The sequence below is a fragment of the Gossypium raimondii genome, chromosome 10 (assembly GCF_025698545.1).
Source record: "Gossypium raimondii isolate GPD5lz chromosome 10, ASM2569854v1, whole genome shotgun sequence".
Classification (NCBI taxonomy): domain Eukaryota; kingdom Viridiplantae; phylum Streptophyta; class Magnoliopsida; order Malvales; family Malvaceae; genus Gossypium; species Gossypium raimondii.
In genome coordinates this window covers 50,813,992-50,827,301 of record NC_068574.1, presented here as the reverse complement: position 1 = coordinate 50,827,301, position 13,310 = coordinate 50,813,992, and the positions used below count along the sequence as shown (strand labels likewise).

Sequence of the window (13,310 nt, the reverse complement as noted above, 5' to 3'; positions counted from 1 at the left end):
TTACTCAATCGGAAAAATTCTCAATCATATTCAAATACTATCATATGCCCCTGTTTAAGCTCTAAAAATTCTTTGCGCTTCTGATCAAGGAATCTCTAGCTGATATATTTCTTTCTAAATTCAGTTTGAAAAAAATTCCTAAGTGACCCTTTCTTTCGGCACAACAAAAATTAGTGTGTTCCACTATTGGTAAGTTGAATATTTTAACAGAGACACTGCACATTTAAGACATTTTTTCGGTGTACAAGATAGTTCATCAAGAACTCGGATAGTATTTTCTAACCAGAACTCAGCTCTTTCAGGATCATCTTCAGTTGTAGCTCTAAATTCTTCTACCCCATACTTACGTATTTTATCAACAGGAGGCTTACCAGTTCTAATAAGTCCTATACCTTGAGGTATATTAAGAATCGATTGAGAAACAGGAGGCAGTGGAGGTTGTTACATAGCTGCCTTTGTTCTTACATATTCAGTAAACCATTCATTCATTATTTGGAAAAAAGCTTCTTTAGTCTCTTCTCCTCGGCCCTCAGATATGGGTCTTCTACTACTCGAGGCTACTATTTGCACAAAATCTTGAGCATTACTTTCAGCTTCTTTGGAATCAGCTCGGTTGGATGACATTGCTATATGAAAACCATGTTTTAAAATGGTCAGGAGATATCACACTATCACAGGTTATATAATGATATGTATAGGTAGACTTGTATATGCTACATTAATCCAAGAATCAACTAAACTATAGCTCTGATATCAATAAATGTAACACCCCAGACTCATATCCGTCGTTTAAACAGGGTTACGGAGCATTACCAAAATTTACAGAACAAATAACAAACATTTCATATCATTTAACATTCATATCAAAAACCAATCAAAATAAATCACATTGTCCCTTACATGGGCCTTCGAGATCCAAAATACACATTAGAAATAAGTCGGGACTAAACCTGGTACTTAGAAAATTTTTCATAAAACATTAAAATTTTCTAAAGGTGCAGGGGACACACGCCCGTGTGGCCAGGCCGTATGTCTCACACGGTCAAGAGACATGCTTGTGTCTCAGGTCATGTGGGCATTCGAAATAAGGACACACGGTCATGTCCCAACCCTTGTCTAAAATTATGAGCTCACTGGCTTAGGTCACATGGCCAAGCCACACGCCCGTGTGCTAGGCCGTGTGAGCATACTGACTTACATAAATAAGGTGCATGGGTCACATGGCCAAGCCACATGCCCATGTGCTAGACCGTGTGAATAACTTGAGTATTTTGTTTTGCAATTTAAAAGATGCAGGGGACACACGACCAAACCACATGCCCATGTGCTAGGCCGTGTGCCACACACGTCTGAGACACACGCCCGTATCTCTACCTGTGTGGACGAAAATAGGTCATTTCCAAGCCACATTTCTCACCCAAATTTGGCATCAACCTAACCAAACATTTTAGGACATCAATAAACCATAATAAGACATTCAAACCAAACCAAAATCAAGTTTTATGCATGTAATATCACTTCATAAATCCAAATATCCAAACTTACCTATTTGACCAAAAATGCATATAGGCATACTTGTATCAAATATTAACATACCTACAAGATTACTATCAATCAACCATACCAAACACTCACATCAAACATGATATAGCCTCTTATATACACATCAAAACATGTCCATCACAAGCCATTCCAATGGCTAGTTACAACCAAAACATTTACATGCCAACATTGGCTAATTAACCTATACATGCCATTATAACCAAAATTAGTTTGTTATATATACCAAAAAGGCTGATGGATAGTGTGATGTAGCTCCGACCAGCTTTCACAGGGCCTGGGCACACGGCCGTGTGACCTTTGTTTTGTACAATTGCCCTTCTTTTTGTAAAAGTTTCAAAATGATCCTTGTTTGATGTCAGGTCAATTCTAGAGCTTTCATAAGCTCAATTTAAACCTGATTTTATTTACAAAGCATGATTTATGTGAATGTATGTAGTTATTCAATGTTTAATTGAATTTTTTATTTATGAATCACGTGTAACTGTTCTATAAATTACTGTAGCATTTTATCGCTCAAGTTCAACAACCGTACCAGGTGAGGGGTGTTACACCTTATGTTGAAAACTAGAGTATGAAGGCTATCTGACATTTCAGTTTCAATATAATCAAACATAATATTTTATCTTCATGCCTTTTTGGAAAGACAACTCGTGTTAAACGTGTTGAAAGTTATGATTCATTATATTCTATTTCTTTTATGGGTTTAGAGTTTTCCTAATTGATTTCCTTTCAATGTAATTCGGCAACGAATATGATCACCTAAAGCCATTAATAGGCCATTCCAAACCTACTATTCAGACACCATTTAATTACAATCTTCCTTTCAATATAAGTATTGTCATATGAACACCAAATCTCACAGTGTCACCGTCTCCGAGTTAGGATAGCTTTCTCTTCCACTTACCATTAACAGTTGCAACATCAACAATTGATCCATCATTTTGTATTTGTATACAATTTATAGTCAAATTATATTTATATTTATATTTATATTTATATTTATATTTACGTTTATAGTCTCATTTTTAGTTTCTTGATAAATTATATATACATTTAAATATTTTTCATATATATTTATAGTCTAATTTTTTAGTTTCTTAATAAATTATATATTATTTTGATAAAAAATAAATTACATATTATATATAAATCCAAATATATCTCAATCACATCCATATAAATATATGTAAATATAAGTTTTAAAATTATTAATTAGATTCAATAATTTAATTAAACAGCTTTTGATTTTAAATATAAGTATAGAAAAATTAAAATGTTTAAGGAAAAAAAATTAAAAATCAGTTTAAAATATCAATTTTTTGTACGAATAGGTACGTATCGGTACACACTAGTACAAGTCGATATTGACTGAGCGGGCTGAAAAACATCGAAATGATTGAAACGCGCCAAAATTTTGATCGAAGTAGAACATGGACTATTTTGTACCAGCTTAGGACTGAAATGGTACATACCGATCTGTATGAACGGTATCAACTACCATGATTTTAATAAATTTTATATAAGTTAAAATGTATAAATACAATAAATAATAAATGAGTAAGCAAAAGAAAATCGTATTCAAGTTATTCGACTCGAGAAAGGAGGATTTGGATCTGTAAAGAAGAAATAAAGAAAACGAAAACACTAGAAGAATAAATTTGAGAAAAAAGAATAAAAAGAATAAATAAATAAACGAAAATTTAAAAAAAAGTAAAGTGGAAGATGGAATGAGTAAATTGATAAATATGATGAATAGATGGATAAGTGTTCAATTAAACTCTTTGAGATAAAATTCTAATAAACTCAATTAATGACTCTAATCAATCCTCTTAAAAATAATTCATTGGCAAATTGAAGGATGAATAATAAATTCTCATGATTACTTGAAGAAAAATCGAGAAGAAAACTACTAAAATTACAAACAATTGTCTATAATGAACAATGAAGAGGCCTTCATATAGACTAGCTAAGTACATCCAAATAAAACTTTCAACTATATGAAGCTCTAATTAATCTAAACAAAAATAGTTTTAAACTAGACTTAATTTCTTGTTTGACTAAGAAACGTAAAACTCCTAAATAACTTAAAATACTTTTAAAAATCCAAAATTTAAAATAAATAAATAATAATGCTTAATAAATACAATATTGGGCTCATATGTAATAAAAATTAAGCCTAAAAAAATTGAACTCAGTACGATTTAAACTCGAATTAAAAGTCTAAAACTCGTAATTTCCGTAATAATTTCGTCCAGAAATTGTACTCGTACAATCTTCACTAAAACAATTATAACTTGAGCTCCTGAACTCAAAATCAAGTGATTTAAAATACACTTCGAAGCTAAAAGATAGATATCTGAATACTATGAAGACATTTCAACCCAAAAATGTCTATATCCCATGCAAAAACTCATTGCAAGTCAACTGATTTTTTTAACTTGAAAATTGGCACATTTGGTGAATGAAATTTAATAAATTTCACCTTATCTGTACATATATCAATAAATATAGTATTTATCTATAATATAATATATATAAGCCAGTTTGAAAATTTTTTGAATTGATGAGAATATCCTTTTTATCAGACATTAAATTACATTTAAAATAATTATAATATTTAATTTATAATTATTAGTTTAAAGAGTTGAAATAAAATAGAAGTTGTGATAATTATGCATTCAATAATTATTATAATATAATAGGAGTTGTGATAACATGGAAACAGTTGGTTCATTAAAAGAAATTTTTTGAGTTCATGAATATGCAACTCCCTGACTGGGTTCATTGTAATAAATGTAACCCCTGTTATTTTGCTTGTGAGGATGTTGATTGGGATATTCTATTCGATTTGTTGTGCTCGAACCCTTGGAGGCGTCGAAATAGGCTAATTTTTTATGAATACTTTGTGGAAGCCGAATCTGTTTTGGAGGCTAGTTTAAAATTGCAGTAGCAATGTGTATTTGCTATGGGTGTCCCAAGCAGCAGTATTAGAAGAGAAAATTTAATAAGTATGCACTTAATAAAGTGGGAGAACCCATCTATCAGATGGTACAAATTAAATGTTGATGGTGCTCACAAAGCAAATTAGGATATGGTCGCTTGTGGGGGAGGTATACGAGATTGGAATAGAGAATGGATTATTGGATTTTCTAGACTGGTTGGTTTTTGTTTGGTGTTGGAAGCAAAACTTTGGGGTGTTGTTGAAGGACTTTAGATTGCCTGGAGGAATGAACATCGAAGAATCATTCAGGAAATAGATAGTATGGGGTTGCTAATATGTTGTTTAGTAGTGCGAAATTTGGTGAACATCAGTTGTGTAGGGAGGCTAAAAAGTACATGAATAAGGAATGAGAGGTGATTATTCAACACACTTATAGAGAAGGTAATAAGCTTGCTGATGGCCTTGCTTCAATGGCTTGGGATCAACCGTTACAATATTTTATCTTTTACTCTCCACTGGATGCAATTCGTAACTTGCTGAATGCAGATACAAATGGAGTTGTGACACCAAGATTGATGGTTAGTTAGTTACTATTTTATGTTCTCTCTTCTTAATAGAATAATAATAATTAGAATTTAAATTACAATTGTGCTAATTTTAAAATAGAGTTATTACTTGAATAGAACTCTAAGCATAAAATATAGTAAAAATGTTGTGATAATTATAATTATAATTATAATTTATAGTTTCGAAATTTTGACATAAATAAAAGTTTTGTTAATTTTATTGATGTAAAATATAGTAATTACTTGAAAATTTTATTATGTTAATTAGTTATTATTTTGAATAATGTTACTTTACATTAATTACATAAAGTCAAGAGTACTCTCTCAAAGTTTCCCAGAGAGACAGTGGCTACTGTGGTTGAGTTGGAGGTGAGTGGTGACTTTTTCAAGAACGGCTAGGGCTGAAATTTCCCTCCTTGAAGAACTTGTTCAATTGCCAGTGAAAAGTTTGTTAGTTGTTTTGAATGAGAATCCGACGCTAATATGTTCTGTCTGGACTAGGAAACCTTATAATCCTAACAGTTTTCGTGTCCGACTCAAGAGTAAATAGAAGTTAAAAAAGAAGTTTGAGATTCAAGTGGCAGACATAACTGATTTTTTTATCTCTTTTGAGGCTAAGGAAGACCTGGAGATGATTACGGAAGGGCGACCGTGGTTTTTTCGTAGGCAATTGATTATTTTTGATCGACTTCTCTGTCCAATCGAGAGGAGTAAAATCCAACTTGTCTCTTCTCCGTTTTGGCTAAAGATAGGTCTGTGTCCGCCAGAGTGTGATAAGAAGGATTTTATGCATGCAATTGGTTCTACTTTTGGTGGCTTGATCAAATCAGAAGTTAAAGGGGAGTTTTGTCAATTAAGGGTTCATTTGGATGCTCAGAAATCACTACGGAGAGGAATTTTATATCTTCAGAAAATCGAGAAAAAGTGTAGCTTTCTTTTAAATCTGAAAATCTATCGATTTTTTGCTTTGGATATGGTTAAATGAGACATAGGGTTAAGGAATGTACTTGTATTTCGGTTGCAGAACGGGAGAAAAGGGATGATGAATATCCTTATTCGATGGCGTTAAAGGCCGAATCCAATTTGATCGGAAAAGAAAGTTTACAGTTTAGGTTTTCTACAAAAAGAATAATGAAGCAGTGTTTCTATACAGGTGCTAATGAAGTTGAAATGGGAGATGTTTTGTCCAAAAAACCATTAGAATTTGATCATCAGAAGGAGGAACAGATCAGACTAAAGGTGACGATTGAAGATTTGGCAACTACTGAAGTGTAGCAAAATTCGAAAGTGACGATTGAAGATTTGGCAACTGCTGAAGTGTAGCAAAATTTTGGGGATCATGCTAATTCTATTTCTCCGTCAATTAAGGAATCAATTAATTCAATTAGGGATTTATTTCCCAATCAGGTTCTCCATGATAATGGCGCTACCATAAATAAATAAAAAGAAGATATAGCACAGATTCCTGAATTAAAGTTGATGGGTCAAGAAGGACAAAACTAATATGTTGTGGTGGATAAGTTGGATAGGGAAATATATTTAAATAGGTTGGGTTGACCACTACCTGACAACTCTCATAATCATACGAAGAATAGCTAGCGCAGGTTAAATAGAGCTGAGACTTTAGATTTATGTATGAATGAAAGGGTAATTGATAAACGCAAAAATTGCATGGAGAATATAGAGGTTTTTGACAAGTCCAACTATGATGAGAATGACAATAAAAAACCCAGAGTTGAAATGAAGGACTTAGATGTTTCTATTTTACTAGATTCGAAGAGCCTCCATTCAAAATAAACAAATGTTCCACTTCAATAAATATTGACGACTACCAATAGGCAAGTTGACCGGGAGCAATGAAACTGTTAAGTTGGAATGTCCGTAGACTGGGGAATCCGCGAGCTATTCGAAGACTTCAACATTTGTTGAAGAAACATTGTCCCCAAATAGTCTTCTTTATGGAGACCAAATTAAATTGTCAAAGAATGGAAAGATATCATAGGTACGACTTTCAAAACGGTATTGTCTTCCCGACTGAAGGAACTCGGGGGGGTTATGCTTAACATAGAAGGAAGAAATTTCGATTGTGTTAAGAAGCTATTCAAAAAACCATGTAAATGCGATTGTTAATGAAGAAGCTGATAGTCCAGAATGGAGGATGACAGGATTTTTTGGGGCCCCTGAAATTCATGAGAAGGAAAAGACATGAGATTTATTGAGACGTTTGGGAAGAGATCAAACTCATCCGTAGATGGTCTGTGGGGATTTCAATGAGAACCTGTATGTGCATGAAAAAATAGGGGATCCCGAGGGAGGAAAGAAGAATGGAGGATTTTTGTAGCACTCTTAAGGATTGTTATCTTGTCCATATGGGTTTCACCATATGGGTTTCACGGAAGTATGGGTCACATGGGAAAGAGGAAATATTTGTGATATAGATATAAGAGAAAGGGTCGATAGGTGTGTGTCTAATACAGAATGGTTGACTTTGTTCTCGGACTCTTTGGTTAAACATTTACCTCACTCGTTCTCTAACTATTGTCCCTTATTTATCCAAACAAATAGTGATGATAGTAGAGGATCGCAAAAAAGGTTTTGATTTGAATCATGGTGGATACTGGAAGAATCGTGTGAGGGTAAAATTAGGAAAATTTTGGAGGCTAGTTCCAGAAATATATCGGAACGGTTGTTCTTATTGCTAGAGGGTATGAGTAGTTGGGAGCAAAAGATCAAAACAAAACGTAAGGGACTTGTTGATGGTCTTACAAAGGAGTTGGAGGCTCTTAATAAGCAGGAAAGTGGAGGAGGACAATCTCATGAAGTTAATAGAGGTAAAATTACAGCTCATCATGAAAATTGAAAAAGATTAAGCTTATTAGGAGCAAAGAGCGTGAGCCAATTGGTTGAAACATGGCAATAGGAATATCACTTTCTTCCATAAATTTCCAACCCAAAGGAGAATGAAGAATTAGATTCATTGCCTAGATGATGAGTATGGGTAGGAAAAAAGGGATTCGGAATCAATGAAAAGGGTTGCCAAAAATTATTTTTAAAATTTATTCACTACTAGTAGGGTTGGGAATCTGGATCACATTTTGGGAGGTGTGGGAAATTGCATATCGAAAGATTTGAATAGAAAGTTAATTAGGGATTACAAGGAGGAGCTTTATTCGACGTTAAAAGGTATGAGTCCCACAATGGTGTAAGGGACTGATGGATTCCCTGCTTTATTTTTTCAAAAAATCTGGCATATTGTGAGACGAAATGTCAATGCCTACTGTTTGGAAATTCTTAATCGAGGTTTGTAATTGGAACCTATTAATGTCACAAATATTTTTTTTATTCCAAAGACATCCTACTCAACAATTCTTAAAGAGTTTTCAACCTATAAACCTTTGTACTATCTTGTATAAATTTATACCTAAGACTATTGCTAATAGGCTTCAAAAAGTTTTAGAACTCTACATTTATGAGGCGCAAAGTGCATTAGTACCTAGGAGGTTGATTACTAACAACTTGATGCTTGCCTATGAACTTTTGCACGCTTTTAAAAACAAGAGATTGGGAAAAAAAGGTTATTTGGCACTGAGGGAGTATGAAAGTTGTACGAGCCAATGTATAAATTTTGATAAATCTACCAATTTTTTTAGCACGAATGTTGATGTTCGAGATAGAAAAGTGGTGGAAGACATTTTGGGTGTCAATAGCTCAGAAAATCTTGAAGTTATTTTGGGGCTCCCAAGTATGGTGGGAAGAGCAAAACGTAAGGCTTTCCAAAAACTCAAAGACTGTATTAAGTACAAAATTGATGGTTGGAGTATTAGATTTCTTTCGTAACGGGGTAAAAAAGTTTTTTATAAAATCGGTTTTGCAGTCAATTCCAGTGTACTCAACGTCTTGTCTTATTTTGTCAAAATCGCTCTGTACAAGAATGGAAAATATTATAGGGAAGTTTTGGTGGCAGGTAAACGAGGATTACATAGGTGTGATTGGGAATCTCTATGCGGATTAAAGGAAAATGGTGGTCTCAGTTTTCGTTGTTTATCCAAGTTCAATTTAGTGTTATTAGCTAAGCAAGGGTGGCAGTTAATTCTTATCCGAATTCATTGTTAGATAGAACATTAAAATTGAAATACTAACCGTTAACAGATTTCATCCACGCAGGTTTAGATAATTTACCTTCCTATACCTGGCAAAGCATGTGGACTGCGAAAGGGCTCCTTCATAAAGGCCTTTGTTGGAGAGTGGGTACTGGGACTTCCATTTCTGTTTTGGGTGATTCTTGGGTCCTAGAAAGTACTAGCTACAAAATTCAAGACGGTGTTAAAAATCAGAATGTACAAACAGTGGCAGACTTGATCGATCCTAACATTAGAAGATGGAAGAGGAATGTGATTTTCAATACATTTAGTGAGAGGGATGCTGAACGGATCCTAAAAATTCCTTTATCATAGTGCCCGAGAGATGATCATTTGGCATGGAGGGGTGAAGCTTCTTGAGAGTACTCTGTGCGCAGTAGTTACAAGCTTCTAATACAGGGTTTTCGAAATCCTACTCCTAGACAGGTACATAATACAGAATGCAGCCTTTACAAAAAAACGTGGTTGCTCAAAGTGCCACTAAAAAATAAAATTATAATATGGCGTAATATACAGAATTTTATCCCTACTTTTAGTAATTTACACTATAGGAGACTAATGAACACTGCCAGATGCCCACGATGTGATGATGATGCAGAAACTCTCCTACATATGTAGCGCGACTGCAAAATAACAAAAGAGGTATGGAGAATTTGGAGTTTAAATTGCCACAAGACTCCACATTGACTAGATTTCATACATATTTTCTCAGTATTTACAAAATCAGTGTCGATTGTTTGTGTGTGTTTTGTGGTCAATATGGATGAATCGGAATAAATGAGTGCATGAACGGTGGTTTCAAGATGGTTTATCTACTGCCAGATTTGTCAAGAACTATCTTAAAGAACTGGATGACTTGGAAAGAGTCTTGCGAAGAGAAGCAGTGGAACGGTAGAAGGGCCCGAAAGATGCTTGTATAAAAGTAAAATTTGACGCTGCATATTGTCAAAGAGAAGCGATTTCATGTTCGGGTATATTGCTTAGAGACCAAAGAGGGAATGTAATTGCTTCAAAAATTGTCTGTCATGAGAGTAGAGGTGCTCATGGGCCGGGTTCAGGCCGTGCCCATAAAAAATTTCAGCTCGGGTCCTAGACCCGGCCTGGCCCGGCCCGAAATATGGGCTTAAGATTTTAACCAGGCCCGGCCCGGAAAAAAATAATAAGTACGGGCCCGGCCCATTTTTATTTTAAAAATTTTAAAAAATTAAAAAAATATTTTAAAAATATTTTAAAATTAAAAAAATTAAAAAAATATTTTAAAATTTTAAAAAATAAATATATTTATTATATCGGGCCGGACTCGAGTCAAAAAAGTAGTGCCCGAGGCCCGGCCCGTTTTCTAAACGGGCCTCGTTTTTTTACCCAAGCCCATATTTCGGACCTATATTTTACCCAAACCCTCCCATATTTCGGGCGGACTGTCGGGCCGAGCCAGGCCACCCGGCCCATGAGCAACTCTACATGAGAGTATCCCATCGCCTTTTGCAGCGGAAGCAGTGGCTTGCACAGTGGCCATGAAGTTGTGCTTAGATCTAGGTCTGAGGATATTGAAAGTTGAAGGGTATTCCCTCACAGTGATTAAAAAAGCGAAAAGCAATGAGGATGATAGATCGGAAATTTCAGCATATATTGAAGACATGAAACAGATGACTAAGGATTTTCAGGTCTGTACCTTCATGCATGTTCAGCGATCGGCAAACGGAGTGGCGCACCAATTGGTGAGTGAAGGGCTTAAATTGAAACTGGCGTTTTTCGAGTCAAATGGTGTTCTGGATTTTGTAGAGGAGTTGGTTGAACAAGATCGCTGCTGGAGCGAGGCACCGGATTGAACTTTACTGATGCCGAGAGAAGGGGAAGCATAAGGGTGGTTCGTCTGCTAGGTGTTTTCAGAGAAACCGAAGGGTTTTCGCCCGCAGTACTAGTATTAATTTTGCAGGTTCTAGATTTTCTTATCTTTCTGCTTATTGAAGCAATCTAGAGTAAATAGCTGGGTTTATGTTCCTTGTTTTCTTTTGTATTGATGTACTGGGCAGCCCAATGGCCTTGTTTTGAGCTTTTATTTTTTAATCTTATGATTAAAAATATATTAAAAATACTTTAATTATTATTTAAAATTTTCTACTATAATATTTGAATTGATAAATTAATATATTTTAATTATATTCAATAATTTAAATAAAAATATTATTTTACACTAATTATTTTAATTAAAAATTCAATATTTAAAAACTAACTAAATATTAAAAACGTAAAATCTATTGCCTATTGGTGTATTTTAAATTAAGTAGGATTATACTTATAGGAATAAAATATTCCAAAACTTCAAAAGAAATAAAATATATTATGAAAATCTGATTGATTATTGAGTAAGAAATTTCTTGCATTTAATTTATGAAATTATATTCTTTAATAAAATTTATTAATAGAAGTTGTTTTAAATAAAAGTAAATAATTTAATTTTTTTACTAAATATGGGTATAATCTGGAGAATAAGTTGAATTTTGGTTTAGTTATAGGGATTAAATTGAGTGTTCAATAGTCAATAAAGGACTAAATTAGAAATTAACCCTTTTGAGAGAGTAAATTGGCTAATTTCGACGTGAAAGTAAAAGAGTAAAAAAACTAACACTAAAAAATCTCAAAGAAAATCATGTGAGGTTAGATTTCTTTTGATAATTAGAGCTTTAATTTAGATAAGATAATTAGGAATTTAAATTAATAGGTTAGATACTGTTTTAGATTTTAATTAAGACAATTAAGAGTTTAAATTAATTTAATTTTAATTTAGATAAGATAATTAGGAGTTTAAATTAAATAAGGATAACTAGAGTTCTAATTTATTTAAGATAATTAATAATTTAAATTAATAGGTTAGATAATATTTTATATTTGAATTAAGAGTTTGAATTAAATTAGGATAATTAGAGTTCTAATTTAGATAAGATAATTAGGAATTTAATTAATTGTTTAGATATTAATTTGGATTTCAATTAAGATAATTATGAGTTTAAATTAAATTAGGATAATTTTAAACCTAATTTATTTAAAATAATTAATAATTTAAATTAATATATTAAATAATAATTTAGATTTTTAATTAAGATAAGTAGGGTCGCAAGTTGATTTGAACAAAAGGCCTTGTAATATCTAATATATTTATGATTATGTCTCATTAATGCGGGGATTTTCAATTTTAATAATTTATTTGTTTAATAATAATTCATTTTAAATTAAATATTATTAAATAACTATTATTTATTTTAATTTTTGTTAATTATGAAAATAAATGTCAACTAGACCCCGGTTCCATAGTGATTAGTAAAAGACTTGCGTTGCCTTAAACAATTTTTTGTTCTCTCTCTAAATAAATTATGAAAATTAAAATTTGTATACTCAACTATTTATAAATGAATATATTATATATGGAGCTTTTATTTTAAATACATGATTCAAGGTATATTAAAAAAATTATTGAGCATAAATCAAAGGTAAGAATTTTTTTTTAATAATCTTGTTATAAGTTCTAATCATATCTGTTGTTTTTAATATAATCTCTAAAATTATTCATAGCCCATTCCCAACCCATAAATAGGAGAATAATGCGCTTAATCGCACTTGAACCCACATCCTTCTGCATTGGTAACAATACTCATACTAATCAAGCTAAGACTCAATCGACAATCAAAAGTAGAAATTGAATCCTTTAAATACATTATTATGAGTTAAAACAAAAATATAGTAATTAAAATTCTTTTCTTTTTTAATTTTTCCTAAATTGATGAGACCATTCATTTAAATAAATAATAAACATTAAAAATAAAATATTTTTTTCTCTAAATCAAATACAAACAAAAAATAATATGAAAATACAAGTCATGTCACTACACCAAGATAGGCTTTTAGCGGTACTTTTAGTGGCGCTTTGTGGAAAAACGCCGGTAAAAATCGGGCATTAGTGGCGTTTGTGAGAAAACGCCACAAAAAATAGGCCTTTAGCGGCGCTTATAAAAACACGCCGCTAATAATATGCATTAGCGGCGCTTTTGCTAAAACGCCACAAAAACTCCAAACCCAACGCTGCTTGGTGACCTTCAGAGGCTT

General features: G+C 32.7%; 1 long non-coding RNA gene across 2 annotated transcripts; it reads right to left on the bottom strand.

Moving 5' to 3' along the window:
- Positions 1-607: 607 nt before the first annotated feature.
- LOC105778288 (uncharacterized) lies at positions 608-11,205 on the bottom strand. 2 transcript variants are annotated; one of them, XR_008189650.1, is made up of 4 exons: positions 10,882-11,205; positions 9,476-9,832; positions 9,250-9,373; positions 608-626 (listed from the first exon to the last, which is right to left on the bottom strand). It is a non-coding gene; the product is annotated as an uncharacterized LOC105778288 (long non-coding RNA). The 2 variants fall into 2 exon arrangements; XR_001128638.2 differs by lacking the exon at positions 608-626 and having other exon boundaries at positions 9,151-9,373.
- Between the last annotated feature and the right edge of the window lie 2,105 nt (positions 11,206-13,310).